General features: G+C 40.5%; 1 long non-coding RNA gene across 1 annotated transcript; it reads left to right on the forward strand.

Moving 5' to 3' along the window:
• Window positions 1–3,517: 3,517 nt before the first annotated feature.
• Window positions 3,518–5,018, forward strand: LOC135406843 (uncharacterized). The gene is made up of 2 exons (XR_010426524.1): window positions 3,518–4,394; window positions 4,874–5,018. It is a non-coding gene; the product is annotated as an uncharacterized LOC135406843 (long non-coding RNA).
• Window positions 5,019–16,384: the final 11,366 nt, after the last annotated feature.

Here is a 16,384-nt window from a genome sequence, read left to right on the forward strand (position 1 = left end):
ACTGTCTCACAGTTATGAATCTAAAAAGAGATGTCATTATTGCTTTTTGGTGTTATTTGTATAGTCAACTTCCTTCATTTTAGGGAAAGCCAGGATTAACTATTTCTTCTTTAATGACTTCTTGAATATTCTGACACACTTTGATTACCATAAATGATTTTTCTTTACCTTCCAGGGATTTTGTCTCATACCCCACCACACTGGGTCTGTGAGAATAGGAGATCAGTACAACTGCCTCATATAGACTGTTATTTTTTGAAGAACATTAATTACTGTACAAAAAATTTGAAACATTTTAAATTAATTGTGAAGAACAGGGAAAAATTGAAAATTAATTCAGAATACAGACACTTTCTTATGTGTGATAGGTAAAAGAGGAAAGCAAGGAAAAGAGATTGTTTTCTCTCTTATCATGGTTAGATAAAAAGCAGGAATAATTACCAGCTCAGTGGGTATGCTGGTACACAGGAAGAAACACTCATCGAGCAGTTGTTTTTTCAGCTTCAGCAGATTGTGTGCAAAAGCACACCCCCTCCTTGGTGAGTTTTGCTATCCTGCAAAATCTGATGAATTATCTTCACGGTACATTTTTTATGCATATTGTTATGTATGACCAGTTGATATTATTTGCTTTTATATAGTCTAAGACTAATGGCTGCAACTCAAATTAAGGGTAACAAGGTACATATGGAGATAATTAGGGCATTTTCCCAAATCTTTCCAGATCAAGGAAAGATGTTATCACCATGAAATACAATGATGACTCTATGAAAAATATTCAAAAATCTTGGGTATAAAATGTAGACCAAACTGGACAAACCCTAGTGAAAAAAGCTTTTTTTTCCCCACTTGGTTTTCTGGAGTTTGTTCAAATAAGAGATCACTTCTTTTATCAAGTGGTCATTCAAGTACATTTCAGAGTACAGCTGGGAGTTCTGTAAATCTGGTACAGAGTAAATACATTAATATTAAATAGTACGTTACTTTATTTGTAATTACTTGATGTACCTTACATTCTTATGTCAATATGCCCTGAAGGGTTTCATATACATTGCTCACAAGAAGAGGAAAAACAAGGTTACCAAAATCCAGACTTGGTACCCAATGCATGACCAGACCATAACAAAAGATCAAATACAGAATCAGGCTTGTCAAGTCAGATAGTTCAGTGGCTACAGTTTAATTTGGTTGGAAATGTTTGTTGGGAGTCAAATTCTCCTATAATTTTTGCAGACTTCTAAGTCTGAATCCACTAAAGCACAAAGTTCTCTGTCTCCCATAACAGCATAGCTTCTTAGGTTTCAAGTGGCTATAGTTCTTGTATGTAGTGAGTTTCATGAGTTTTAAGATAGAGACAGGACACTTAGAGAAATTAACAGAAGAGATATATAAGCAAGTACTGGAGATGGGGAAAAAGAAAGTTTTTAGAAGTATTCCTCTCCCAGCCATTTCCTCCTAGCAGTAGGCATAGGGGCTGTAAATTCAAGAGCTATTGTCAGTAGAGAAGAAATGCTTACTGAAATTCATGTTTCACATCACCTTGGTACCAAAAGCATGCTGTGAAGATGTTTGCCCCATGTGGTGGGTTCCCTGTCACTTATATCAATGCTTTATTCTCTTTAGAATACTGGGTGCAATATAAACCAAAGACTGCATATACCCTTTTTTCCTTTCTTCTTTTTTTTTAGCTCAGTAAAATCTTCACATCCTGTAATGATTTGAGAAAAAAAATTATTTGCTTCCTAAACTATATGGTGTAACAAACACTTAATAGACTTCAGAAGTTTCTTTCTGTGAAATATCAAAGTAATGTACCTAATTCCTTCCTCACTGGTACCAATTTTAAACCCATCATGGGAGTATTATATTTTACTGCTACTCCAGTTTGTTTTTCTCCATGATGCATGCCCCATATCTGGATTTAAACAGATCTTAAAAGTTAGAAACACTTATACACATTATTTGTTATAGGGAAACACCCATCAGCTGAATTGTTTCAAGGTACTAATATGTGTAAGAATAAAGTGCCAGTATGGTAGGAAAAAGAGACAGGTACAACACATAAGACAATAATCCTCAAGCTGATGAGGAAAGTAAAATATTTTCCCAAAACAGAAAGTATAATTTGTCTTCTATAGACTAACCTAATCTATGCAAATTTGCAATGTGTTCAGCAACCAGTAAATGTGGTCACAGTAAAGATGGATGTTCCATATATGTGAAAGGCAATGCTTATCCAGATGCTGCAAAGCTATCTTAATTTTTGGCTCCTTCAGACCAAGAACAAAGCAGACTGTCTGCAACCATAGCTACTAGTTCAAATGTCAAATTTCTCTCCTAAATGTGCTACGGAGGTGGCAGCAGCTGACAGGCTGCTCCAAGTGCAGAGGATAAGTGGATAATGGAAATTCCAGGAAAGATCCCTTGCAAAAACTGAGGAAAGCCAAAGGTGAAAAGAAATGCTACAGTCACTTGGGTGTGAATGTTTGTGCTCCATTGTGCAGTGAGTGGTGTATATTTGCTATTGCTTCCATCGTCTTCCTGTTCCCCTGTCAGAACACACAATTCTCTTTCTGCTTTTATTACTGGAAGTGTAGACTACAACTAGAACACATGAAAATCTGATCCAGTCAGCAGAAATGTAGCCAGGGATTCTCACTTCCTGTCTCGTGTCTAAACACACAGAAATTCTACTGTCTACCCAGGCAGAGCTGAAAGCTGTAAGGTTCCCTCATACTGATCCTGCAAAAGCACAGTCCTTCAAAAGGCAGCACTGGTGCCCACCAGGCTTACTGGGCCTGGTATGTGGCAAAACACATAATTTAGAATAGGTTTAGCTTTTGCCCTGTTTTATATTGCTTTTGGATGAGATAATACTAATAGACAGATCTGACCCTCCTAATGCTTTGGAAGGTCATTCGTATTTCTATAACTCACATCTGAGTGAGCAAATGTAGATTTATTTACTTTATTTATTTATTATTTTTATATAAGAGAAGCCAGACAGGAGAACAGAGGAAAATTCCAGAAAGCAGTCCTGCAGTGAAGCATAGGAGCAGCGCAGTTCATCTAGAAAGTATCATATTTTTAAATTAACCTCCTTCTTTAGTGTGAGTTTTAACCATTGTTATGCTGACAGCTCGGGTGCTGAATAAGCTTGTTTGGGATATGGGCTAGCATTTGCATGTGTATGTGCTTAAGTGTAATTTACTTAGGTTCTTCTGAGATACATCACAATTTGCATCACTTTTCTCTCAAGTGCTTGCAGTATACCAGATGGAATAATTGTTTTTCTTTTCTGAAGGATTATTTTAAACCAAGATCCAGTGCAATACTTTATTTATAATTACAGAGAAAAGGAAGAAGCAGGACATAAAGGAACTACATGAAATACTATTTTGTCAGAGTTCTTAGATGACATTTGACCTCTGTGAACTCTGGACCAAAACCCTCTTTTTTCCATATCCCATGTTGCATTCTAAGAAAGGTGAATGTTATAAATGCGAAGTCAAATGCATACAAATACGTTAAAATTTGAAATTGTCCATTTTCACTGAAGCTTCAGTGCTCTGACAGTAGTAACTGTCATAGTTATGTGTGGTTTCCCCCCCGGAGCCAAAGATGGTTAGTTCCAGGACAAACTTCCTGGTTCTAACCAGGAGGAGAGCCAACTGGAAGTTTTAGTAAAGCCTCTGTGATAACATATTTAAGAAAAAAGAGGAAGAGAAGGTTGTTGTGCAGAAGAAATTCGAGCCAGGAGGGTGGCAGAGGAAGCCACCAGGGCCCCGGGGCCCGGCCTTGCGGCCCGTGGCCTGGGACAGGCACGGCGGGCTCTGTGGCCGGGGCTGGAGTGGTTCCCTAACACTTCCACCCCCTGCACCGCGGGCAGGGGCAGCGGCGATAGCCCAGGGTGATAGCTGGCCCAGGGGCAGGCAGGGCGCTAGAGCCGAGCCTGGGCCAGGGCCGGGACCAGAGTGTGCGGCCCCATAGCACCCCCATGGGCCCATCCCGGCCGAGCTGCCTGTGCTGCTTTCGGCAGTGCCGGCTGAGCCGAGCGGCAGCCCCTGCAAAGGGGTGGCCGGGGCTGGGGCAAGGGCGTGCGGCAGCGCGCAGAGCGGCCCCACAGCCCCCTCCGGGCCCACCTCGGCCGCAGGCTAGGCCAGGGCGGCAGAGCGGCCCCGCCGGCGGGCATTCGTTCCCCTTCCCATCCCGTCTGAGCCAAGACGGGCCGGGGTGGCCTTGCCGGCTTGCAGCCGCGTCCAAGATGGAACAAGTGGCTGCATGGAAATGAAAGAGCACTGCTGCCCTTATGGAAAGCCCAGGAGGGAATGGAGTTCTTTGGAAGACTCTGTGGCCCATGGAGAGAGAAGCCACGCTGGAGCAGTTTGTTCTGGGTAGGACTCTACGGCCCCTGTGAGGAACCCACGCTGGGCCAATACCCTCTGTCAAAGACTGCATTCTATGACAAACCATCGGGGTATAGAGCCCATGCACCCTAAGACCTTCGGCTCGGGGGGACAGGTGGACTCATGTTAGAAGGGTCCACCGAGGACTGTTTCCCATGGGAGGGACCCATGGGACAGGGGAAAGACTCGGAGCTTTGGCCCCCCTGTAGCCTGTGGTGAGAGACCATGGTGAAACAGACTGTCCTCTGCAGCCCATGTAAGGGTAATCCATTAGTGCAGCAGATCTGGAAGAACTGTTGCCTTATAGATGAACTTCTGGAGGAGGGAGAACATGGAAGGAAAGAGTGGTGGTTTGAAAGTGTGTTTAAGACTGTTTATTTTCTTACTCTTTAATTTCTATTCTGTTAGTAATAAGTTTTAGTATTATCCTCACATTGAGTCTGTCTTGCCTATGTGACCTCTCCCAGCTCTTAGCAAATTTTCGTGGGAGTTTAAAATCCAGAGTCAACCCATGGCATAACAGTTGCTTCAAAAGAAAGCACAAGTATTCCTGCAGCATATGGCTTAAGGAGAGAAAAATCACTCAATAAAAGTCTCCTTTAACTAAGAGAACCATAGTCTACTTTAAAGAGTTTCCTTGAAGGGGAAGTTAACCATATGAAGCTTGGTTTTAGTCACCTTGTTTCAGATATCTAGGATGGCTCATACAACACTTGTCTGGGAACCTCTGAAACACCTCAGCTCAGCTTTGATTCAAAGTTCACATCATCTTTTGAATACAGCAAGGTTATAAAGTCAGTTTGTTTACTGACACTAAAATTCTTATTTTTTCATTTTTCAACACATTCAATTTTGTTCCATATCATAAACATTTGAAAAACTACTTCATAACCTATCTACAAGCTGGGTCTGACTAGATGGCATAACAAAAGAAATCTAATTTGAGAGACAAACAACTCTCAAAGTTTCATTCTTATAGATTCTTGGATTATGTTGATTAGATGACAGACTGGCATGATAGACACACGTAAGTAAAATTAAGAAAGAAATCTTCCACCTTGGGGCACTATCTGTTCTTCCTGCAACTCTGTGTGAAAGTAGTCAAAATTCTAAATTTCTATTCTTATTATTATTATTGCCCTTTCCCCCATATTTTCTGAAAGCCTAAATACTGTGTGCCCATTTAAGCACACCTCTTTCTGTCACACAGGTAAAACAACAGTACACCATGTGTTCTATAGATTCTCTTGGCTAAGTTCTCATATTTTGAGATTTCCATAATCTTCACAAAAACTGAAGGGAAATAATCCTTTTGAAACTATTTTGCAAGGTCATATAGGAAAAAGGAATTGAATTACTTAAAACTGGTCGAAAAGTTTTTGAAAGATAACAACCTTGTAAAGTATTACATCATATGGCTCCTTCGATTGATTAAACTAAACTGTTCCTAAATATTTCTTCTTCTTCATATGACCTATGAAGTCTTCTTATAATTGAGATTTACAGTAGATTGGAAACAAGGTAAAGGTTTTTTTGTTGTAGGTTTAAAAAATTACCATCCTGTTTCTGGTAAACATACCTGTTTCACACACGCTCCTTAAAATTTTTTAGTAATTCCCAGCCGTGAAATCAGTGAACACAGTATTGAGTCCAAGGACATCACTACTCTCAGATACAAACACCCAAAACCAATTACCTCCTTTCCAGCAGGTAATTGTAGACAATTCTATTTTCATCACTTCTCTCTTTAGTGTTTACCCATAATGCAAACACAACTTATTAAAGGACCACATATGTCACAAGTCCCACTAAAAACCTCACAATATCAAAAGATATAATGTTCACTTTACAGAAATGGTATAATTGTCAGTGCTGGGCACCATAGCTGTTACCTGACCACTACTTCCAGTAACAAGACCAGTCAATTTCTGGAAAATGTGGATGGTATGGAAGAGTTTTGATAACTATGAAATAAACCGAGCACAATTCAGAGCCCCCTCTCAGACGCTCTGGTAAACTGTTCCTCAACCAGAAAGTCCTGGTTGCTTTTCATTAACACATTTTGCCTCTCTCTCTGTTTATTAGAGAAAACACTACACACTGAAAGCCAGTTATCAGGTACATATTGCAGAAATTATATTAAAATATAACTTAGTCAATAAATTATTCTATCACATAGAGTTCATGGAGAAAGAAATTAGTGGAACTGACATGGGAAAAGGAGATATGGCAGACAATGCAGTTTGAAAGCGGGGAAGTGAGCAAGATACAGGTGGCAGGAAACATTGAGAAGAAACGTGAATGGCTTGCATAGTCTGCAAAGGAAGAAAGGAAGGAAGCAGGTTAAAAAAGAAAAAGGGAAGTGATGGTGGACAGACAAGTTAGGGGCTGTATTTCAGAGGTAAACTGCAGAAAACCTGTATAGATTTTAAAAAGAAAGGGGTGGTTTTCAACTGGATTCTTGAAAGCCTGAGGAGTTAGTTCAGGGTGATCTGTTTCTATCCTTAGTCCAAGCAGTGAGACGGGTTGCAGGGTTCTGCAGGTCAGATTACAGAGTTACAAGGACAACAAAAGGGAATTAAAGGGAATGTAAAGACAAAGAGGCCAGAAGACTTCAACTCTGTTGGACAGTGCACTCAAACAGAAATGTGCTGGCAGTGGGAATAGAAGCACAGTTTGGGATCTAAGACTCCACTGCTCTGAGAGAAGTCCTTGACTTCTGTGCCACATGATATCCTTGTATCTAAACAGGAGAGACATGGATTTGCCAGACAGACCATTCAGTGGATAAGGAACTACCTAGACAGTCACTCAAAGAGTTGTGGTCAATGGCTCGATGTCCAGTGCAGATCAAGGACAAGCAACATTCCTCCGGGGATGTTGTTGGGACGGGCACTGCTAAACACCTTTGTCGGTGATGTGGACAGGGGGATCAGTGCACTCTCAGCAAGTCTGCTGATGACACCCAGTTGTGTTGTGTGGTTGACAGGCTGGAGGGAAGGGATGTCATCCAGAGGGACCTTGACAGGCCTGAGAAGGGGCCTCTGTGAACCTCATGAATTTCAACAAGACCAAGTGCAAGGTCCTGCACCTGGGTTGAGGCAATCCCAAGCACAAATACAGGCTAGGCAGACAATGGATTGAGAGCAGCCCTGGGGAGAAGGACTTTTCAGGTGTTGGTTGATAAGGAGCTCAGTGTCACCCAACAATGTGCACCTGCAGCCCAGAAAGCCAAGTGTGTCCTGGGCTGCATCTAAAACAGTGTGGCCAGCAGGGCAAGGGAGGGGATTCTGCCTCTCTGCTCTGCTCTCTTGAGACCCCACCTGCAGTGCTGCATCTAGCTCTGTGGTCCCCAATATAATAAAGATGTGGACCTGCTCAATCAGGTCCAGAGGAAGGCCATGAAGATGATGACAGGGCTGAAACACTTCTACAAAGACAGACTGAAAGAGCTGGGGCTGTTCAGCCTGGAGAAGAGAAGGCTCCAGTGAGACCTTATACCAGCCTTCGAGTACTTAAAGGGGGACTACAAGAAAGCTGGAGAGGGATGTTTTACAAAGGGCAGGTAGTGACAGAACAAGGTAGAATTGCTTTAAAATGAAAAAGAATATGTTTAGAATGGATCTTAGAAAGATATTCTTTACTGTAAGGGTAGTGAGACACTGGAACAGGTTGCCCAGAGAAGTCATGGCTGCCCCATCCAGAAGTGTTCAAGGCCATCCTGGGTGGGGCTTGGAGCCACTTGATCTAGTTAAAGATGTCCCTGCCCCTGAAACATGTCCCTGTCCTGGGCAGGGAAGTTTGAAAGAGATAATGTCTGAGCTCACTGCCAACCCAGAGCATTCTCTGATTCTATCAAGTGCAATAGAAGTAAACAGGCAGCAGTGTCCTCAGAATCCTCCTTACTGTTGTAATATAGCATCTTGAGAAATTTCTGGTGTTATTTCCAAATGAAGTCAGAACACTAGGCAGCAACAGAAACCAAACAAAATTTGCAAGCTACCCACACTGCCTACTAATTGTAACTGGATGAATGACAATTTATGAGATTCCCATATTACTTAACATCTTCTGAGTTTAACAACCTCTCTCTAGTTAAAAAATATATTTTGGGCATTGAAACAGAATGGCTGAGTTAAAAAATTTCCAATGAAATACCTAATTGTCGTGTTTTAACACCAGCCAGCAACTAAATACCATGCAGCCGCTTGCTCAGTGCCCCCAGACTACCCTGCTGGGAAGGAGAATTGGGAGAAGTAAATTTCGTGGGTTGACATAAGAAAAATGTAATAATTGAATCAAATATAACAATAATAAAAACAATACTAAATATGCTAACAAAAATTGTGATGATAAGGAGAGAGGGAGAGTAACAGAACCCAAGAGAAAAAAGTGATTCACAATAGTAATTGCTCACCATCCACTGACTGACTCCCAGCCCATCCACAAAGAGCTGTCACCTTCTTCCAGCCAATTCCCCCCAGTTTATACACTGAGCCTGACAAGTCTATCCCTTTGGCCATTTCAGTTCAGCTGTCCTGACCACACTCCCAAACAGCTTCTTGTGCATCTCCTCACTGGCAGAGCTTGACTTAGGGTAAGGACTATCTAGCAACAACTAAACCATCAGGGTGTTATCAACATGATTCTCATGCTAAATCCAAAAGGACACAGCAAGTTACTATGAAGAAAATGGTCTCTGTCCCAGCCAATACTAATGCTAGTGTGTTTACACAGTAGCCTCTGCACTTCTGAATACAGAAGTTTTCTCCGTGTGCTTGCATCTCCCTAGGTCAAATGATTTCTAGTCTCCTCTCTCACTTTTTAGAAAGTTGAAGCTGTGTTATTACTTTAATGACATTTAGTCAGTTGAAAAATTTCACAGAAGCTTCTCTACGCATTAAAAAAAGAAACAGACAAATTATTTTTTTTTTAAATAAACTCATCACCAGTCTTTCTACAAGAGCTTTTCTCCCATCTTGGATACGCGAATACTTAATTCCAGCTCCCCAGTTTGCAGACTTCTCAGCATATTAACTTTTTGGCCTGCCCAGCCAAATGTCTGTTGACCTTATGGAAAGTTGCCTTTATGGGTTTTAAGCATATGCCCAGCTCACACAGCAACAGCAGCAGTGGATTATCACAAAGGCCCTGGAGATGAGAAGTGACATCGTGCACCACTGTTACTGCCTTTACTAGCTCAGCAATACACACATCCACACAGCCAAACACTTCATGGACTTCCTCTCCATGTGGCATTTTAGCCGCTGCAAACATTACGCCTGCGATAGCCAAGTTATCCAAACACCTAGTTCTTCATCAGCAGCTCCAATTTTGATATGAACTGCTTGTGTAGATGTTTTCATGGTATGCTAAGAGCTGTAATCTGTGTGTGTAATCCTCTTTCTACTGTGACGTAGCACAAGTCGGCTGTCAGTTATGGTATTTGTAACCTCTCTGGAAATAAAGAAAAAGCTAAATCGCCACAGTGTCATGAAATTACAGCATATTAAGCTGCTTGTACCATAATGCTTTGGACACTTCCCATGCTCTGAGAAATACGGATTAAATTATGTTTCCCAAATCCTACCCTGGAAGAAATTTGAAGTGGTAAATGAGCATTATCGAACACAACCAACAAAGGAACGCATGTAAGGGCTGCACAGCTACCAGGGCTGCCCCACCGCTTTTCCACTACTTTCCCACTTCTGTGTGTGTGTGTGTGTGTGAAGTGTCCCGGGACGCCGGGACGCGATGTCCTGCCAAGGTAGAGCCCAGGAACACAACTTTCTTGGTTGAACAGCTCGCTTCTTTTCCTGGCGTTGTGTCAGAATCAGCACCTCCAAGGAAAAAAAAAAACAAAAACAAACAAAACGCTGCAGGGATTGCGTGAGAGCAAGGGACAGTATCACTGAGGGGCAAGAAGGAAGTGATGCGGTTGATAAAATTTCACTGAGGGGCAAGAAGGAAGTGATGCGGTTGATAAAACAAAGTTGTACCCTTATTTATCTCTCGACTACCCCCAGGGGTGGAGGGAGCGCGCCCCGCGGCCGCACAGCAGTGGCGCGGCTCCACCTGGCGGCCACGTGGTGGTACTGCAGGGGCGGGGCGGAGAAGCCGGGGTGATCGGATCCGGGATCCCGGCCTGGCTGTGGATCCATGGAATTTGGGGGCTACAGAGGTGGGACTGCTGCCTGTATTCCTTTCCTCAACTCGTGAGGGGAAACACAGCCCTGTCGCAGCCGGGGTCCGAGCCTGGAAAGCTCTCAGGGGTACTCAACAGGAAAGAGCATCTTTGAAAGTGGCTGCAGTGCAAGGTTGAGGCACCAAAGCTGGTTGTAAATTCACCTGTCTCTCAGGTGTGGCGGCTGGGGGCTCAGCAAGGGTTGGCCTACCTTCTCCTGCGTGTGACCGACAGCTGGAAGCTGGATCCAAGCGATGCTCTCCAGATGTGGTGGTTTTCTTCTGGAGCTGAAGGTGTCAACCATTTTACAGTGGCTACAGCCGCCTCCTCTGAGAATTGGTTTCATTCACAGCCAGCAGGTGTTGTCCCCGCACCTCTGCAGCTCAAGGACTAAGACCTAGGTCTGCTACTGAGCATCTTCATCTGTGACCAAAACCTTCCAGTTTTGTCTCACATAACAGCTTTGGATGCTTTGGAGCATTGTAATGGTCTGTAGGCTGTGTCAGATACTTAGAGTCATACTTCAGTGTTAGCATTCCTTCTTGTTAATGGCAGGGATAAACTGTGTATGGAAACTGCTGGAAACCTTGACATAGCTGGCTAACAGGCCCATTAGACAGCACTGCAATTCACCCCCGATCCTCTATAGATTGGTGCTCTGAGTAAGTGGGGTGATAGACTTTCACCATAATAATTGGCTGCAGTTTGAACTGAAGTGCTCAGGAAGCTGGCTGACCATTAGCTACGAGTTGTAGGAATGCATTGCATACTGAATTCTTCGAAAAATATCCTCCCATTTCTACAGTTTTATATTGAGTGTATGTGGTCAATCACCAGCAGATGTTCTTCTCTTGTACTGTGAGAATGCTCTTGCTTTGACTCAGTACCTTTACACTGCAAGCTCTTGGGGGCTGGGACAAACATTTGTTTTCTTTTGTCTGAAACAATAGAATACATAAAACAGGTAATAATAGATAATAAGTGTTCATGTCGTGCTATGATGTTTGCATATTTGTACAGGCTAAGGAAGTTCAAGTCAGAGATGCTTGAAAATTATATCTCTTTTTAAAATACTCGTTTCTCAGAATGAATACTTCCACAGAAATGCTCCATTTAGGGAAAAAAAAATTAGAAATTAATATATAAGGTAACGGTTTCATAAGGGGAAACTGTGAAATTTCATTTTGGAGAGCAAAATTTAACTTTTTTCTGTTTTAAGAGCATATAGTGTAATTTTAAAATTTCACATAACAAAGCCTCTCAAAGCTGAAAATCTACACTCATTTGCAAACCATTCAGAGTCTTTTCTCACTCACCTTTTTCTAGCTGTATAAGGTATTGCTGAAAGGAATTCCAAAGAGTTTTTGCAAGCAGAATAGATCACCAGGGGGTTTTTCACTAAAGTCTGCTCAAGTGAATGTCACTTCAGATTTAATTGTTGAGATCTTCAAACGTTGTGAGAGACATAATTTTATTTTATTGTAACTCCGCTTGTAATAGTAGGCTTCTCTTTTTTCTATGTTCACTTTGAACAATGAGGTTCTAAAATCTGTAGATTATCTACATATAATAGTGTCTCAATATTTTTGATTATTCATTTTAACATAAGAGATATGACTTGGGAAATTCTGCAAACCTGTGGTTTGTTGATAACTTTCTCCTTAAAGCCTATTTTTGAAGACAGACAGACAGCCTAGTTCCACCATATTTATTTTCTCTTTATGTATGGACCAGTAGTATTGTATCTCATTGCTTAATGTTATCTTTGGGGTAGGCAGGTCTGAATGCTGTCTCTTTAAATATGTCCTGTGGGGCAACTTCTTAATCAGAACTCACTGGTAGCTTTTCCATTCCTACGTACACAATAGGTGGAAAATATCTGAGCTTATATGTTTATAAAAGTAGAATGGTTTTGGTAGACTTTTCTCGTCTAAAATTAGATGAGATGTTGCTGCAGTGGAAACCTTCTTTCACTGTTTATTTCCTGGATGATAAATTAAAATACTGTTATTGGGAAAATCAACACATCCTATTTGAAAGTGTACAGAAGGAGTAAAAAAGGATGAATAAAGTTGAGCATAATTCTGCATGTTACAGCAATTGTTTTAAGTGAGATAACCATGTTTTGTATCCTTATTAACTGGCTTAGTTTGAATAAACAATCTGACTGGCCAGGGAAGATTATGAACTCAATAAATAAAATTCAGACTGTTTATATATGCCACTTTCTTTGCCAGGAAACAAATTAACTTGAAGCATGTCATAGAATAAACAAAACAGACTTGGCTTTCCCAATATGATCTGTGAGGCTTGCAGAAGCATAACTTTCAGATTCTGCCAATGATCTCCTGATGTTTTACACATAAAAATATGAACACAGCCAGCAGTTTCTGGAGGATAGGGAAGTATCTAGCAATCAATAGTATAGTAGATTATCAACAAACATAGCAAGGTGGCTTGATCTGAAATAGGTCAATATGTATATCCAATTTAATATTCTCAAGTTGTCCCACACAATGACTGTATAAAAAAATCAATCACTTTTTTCCCCCCAAGTTTTAGCAAAATTGCCATCTGGTTTTCTAGTTACATCAATAAAATCTTACAGGTGCTGTTACTGAAACAGAATGAAGATAAGTAGCAAGATAATTCCTATAATAACTCCTAGACAGATTCTGGTTGCTTAGAAATCAAACTCTAGCAAATTAATTATGCCATCTTATTTAATTTGGAAAGTTTACATTCTGAATTTTCAGCTCCTCTGTTAATTATGTTGTTTGTATCATTTTTAAATCAGAAGAACTGGTGGGTCAGGTCTCCTGTGGATGAAACTGATTCTGAACAAACATGCGAGTTATTCCAGATAGGGTAGACTGCACTGCTGTTTTCACAGTGAAGCTTGTTCTACTCACTGCCTTTGAAAAAACTCTGAGGCAGACAGACAAATAATTGGATTAATTAGGAAACCAAACTGCAGATATGACATATTTAACCATAGAGTTTGAATATTTTAACTTTCTAATAGGTAGGCCACGTCAACTTTCTGATCAGTTAGCTTTCTGATGCAGTTATATCTGAGAACAGCCAGATTTTATCCCTTTTCATAAATTTGTTTTCATTACAACAATATTTGCCCTTCTTTTTAACAAAAGGGATAAAAATTTCTCTTTCCAAAACAAGTGCAGGCTTTGTAACTCCAGCCAGAGTATCCCACATATTTCTGCTATGCAGTGTTGAGGGGGAGGACTCTATGGTGTTTTCTGTGCAGCAATGTTATCAGTGTTAGGCAGCAGTCCTAGTTTCTCTAGGGTGATATGAGCTGAGGCTACATAAGTACAGGGTGTGTAACTGTAAGGAGACATCTAAATTCCTTCTTAGCCTTTCCCATGAAGACTCACTATAGCACTACCTGCTCAGCCAATGGGTCCAGCTTCAGACCAGACTGGAGGAGGTTCAGAGCTGTGCACAGCCCAGCTGTGGCATAGCTACAACACTAGTGGTGAAGCTGCAGCTGGAAATGGCCCCCATGGGAAATAAAGGGGCAAGTCCTTCCTTCCAGATTCCTTCGCTGCACTTGTGGAAGAGCCCACCTTGGACTTTGCCAGCTCTTCACTCTTCACTTCAACTCCTTCACTCTGTCAGATGATGTTCACAGTCACAGAACTGACAAATATGACTTTATGCCAAAATTTGGAGACATAACACACATGCATAGACACACATGCCATTCTTCAGTCAGCTCCAGAGGATAGTGACAGAATTACTTCAGCTCCTCTGGGCTTTGCTATCAAAAAGATTTCATAGTTTTATTCTGAAAAGCAAAAATTAACCATTTTAGAACAGTTGTTAGGGCTTCCAATTAAGATGGCTAGCTTATTATACATGGCCAAAAATCCAGACTCTTGAAACTAGTCACTGAAACATTTTTTTATATGTATTTAAAAACTAATCCTAGAATCTCTTTTTTCTTTTTTTTTTTTTTTGGCTGACAAACCCAGTCAATCTTTGTGGCAGTTTTCATTTCTATTGGTGTGCTTACAGGATGCAGTGTCACCATTTTACTGTGTTACAATATCACACTGACACACCCGAGACATTTGGAAGAGAGGAAAAGTCTTGCCCAGCTACAAGCTTTTATCTCACCCCTTTTTTTTGGATCTTTCATGAATAGTTTTAAAGAGTTTTGCGTGGCTAGGATGTAGCAAGTGCAAAGAAACAGCTGTAGCTGGTACTATAGATGGAGAGGAGGGTTAAAGGCAACTAGCTGTCTTTTAACATTCTTTTGTTCAGGATAGAAAAAGTTGACTGCTTTTGTTCAAACATGCTGTAATTTAGGGAGGAGGTATCAGGAGAGATTTCCACAACGAGCAGTGTAAGAAATACAAGAATCTAGGGAGCTAGCAGCTTTTAACTTGTCTGTACATAGGCCTTCTGCCTCTGATTGAGTGCTTTCCTGACAAAGGATGTTTTCCTAGCTAAAGCCCTTTGAATTTGAATCCTAATGTGTGCTGTGTTGATGGATAGACAGGAATTATATTTGTATATCGATTAAGAGAGCCTCAGGTACATAGTTAGAACTAGTACAGTACATGTCTTTGTAGTAGCTTTCTGTGGAATTTCATGGGGGTTTGTGTGGGTTGTTTTGGATTTCTAATAGACAGCTGTTTGCTAGCATCCAAACTTTGTTTCATTATATCACTGCTGAATGAATTTAATTAATTGGACACCTTGCTAGGAAGTCAAATTATAGATTGTTTTACTTAGAAAATACTTTAAACATAAAGAGATTGCATGTGGTAATTTTTTCATACTTAATAGCCTGTGTATATCCCGGTATATTATTATTTTATATATATATATATATATATGTAGACTGTATTCAGTCTCTTTAGTGACACTTTAATTTGTTATGGTTGGCCTGGGAATTTTTTGGTGGTTAGTATTTCATTTACTACTCTCAGTTATCCTGCAGAACTCAGTACCCACAACAAGAGATATTTTAGGAGGTCTGAATGATAGGAACATGTCTGAATCACTAACATATAGTAGAGAGGTGATGTAAATTCCCATCTAGCAAAACGGTGGAATAGGCTTCCTAGAGAGCTGGTTGATGCCCCAAGCCTGTCAGTGTTTAAGAGGTATTTGGTTAATGCCTCTCATAACATGCTTTACCTTTTGGTCAGGCCTGAAATGTTTGGGCAATTGGACTGGATGGCAGTTCTGTGTCCCTTACAATTAAAATACTCTATTCTATTCTATTCTATTCTGTTCTATATAATTGCAATATAAAATATATATTTATTAATCAGTTAGTAATTTCTAAGAATAACAACCATATAAGCAACCATTTAAATATTATTATTATTTCATAACTGGTTTAAGTATACAGCACAAATGCAGAATGTAAGAGCAACTTTTTATATGTTCTAGCCGTGTAGATTATCTAGACAATGTGACGTAGAATAAAATCATATTTCATTTGTTACATTTTTTTTTGTTTTCTTTTTGGAAATGTAAAAAGGTCTGAAGCAGCGGGTAGATTGTTTATCAGCTCAGCAGACTGGGATCTAGTGTCATGCAATGAACAGTAAGTGATGTTAGCTATAAGAAAGTGAAATTATTTTTATTAAGTTAGTTCAGAACCTTTGTTTATTTTCAGTACTGTTTACTGATTTCAATACAGAAAGAAATATTTTGTTACGTAGAAATTGCCACACTGAGTCAAGAAAAAACTTAAATCTTTTTAAGTCTTCTTTGCAATAGCAGAAGGAATCAAAGAACCTTAGGGAAGCAT

The sequence above is a fragment of the Pseudopipra pipra genome, chromosome Z (assembly GCF_036250125.1).
Source record: "Pseudopipra pipra isolate bDixPip1 chromosome Z, bDixPip1.hap1, whole genome shotgun sequence".
NCBI lineage: Eukaryota > Metazoa > Chordata > Aves > Passeriformes > Pipridae > Pseudopipra > Pseudopipra pipra.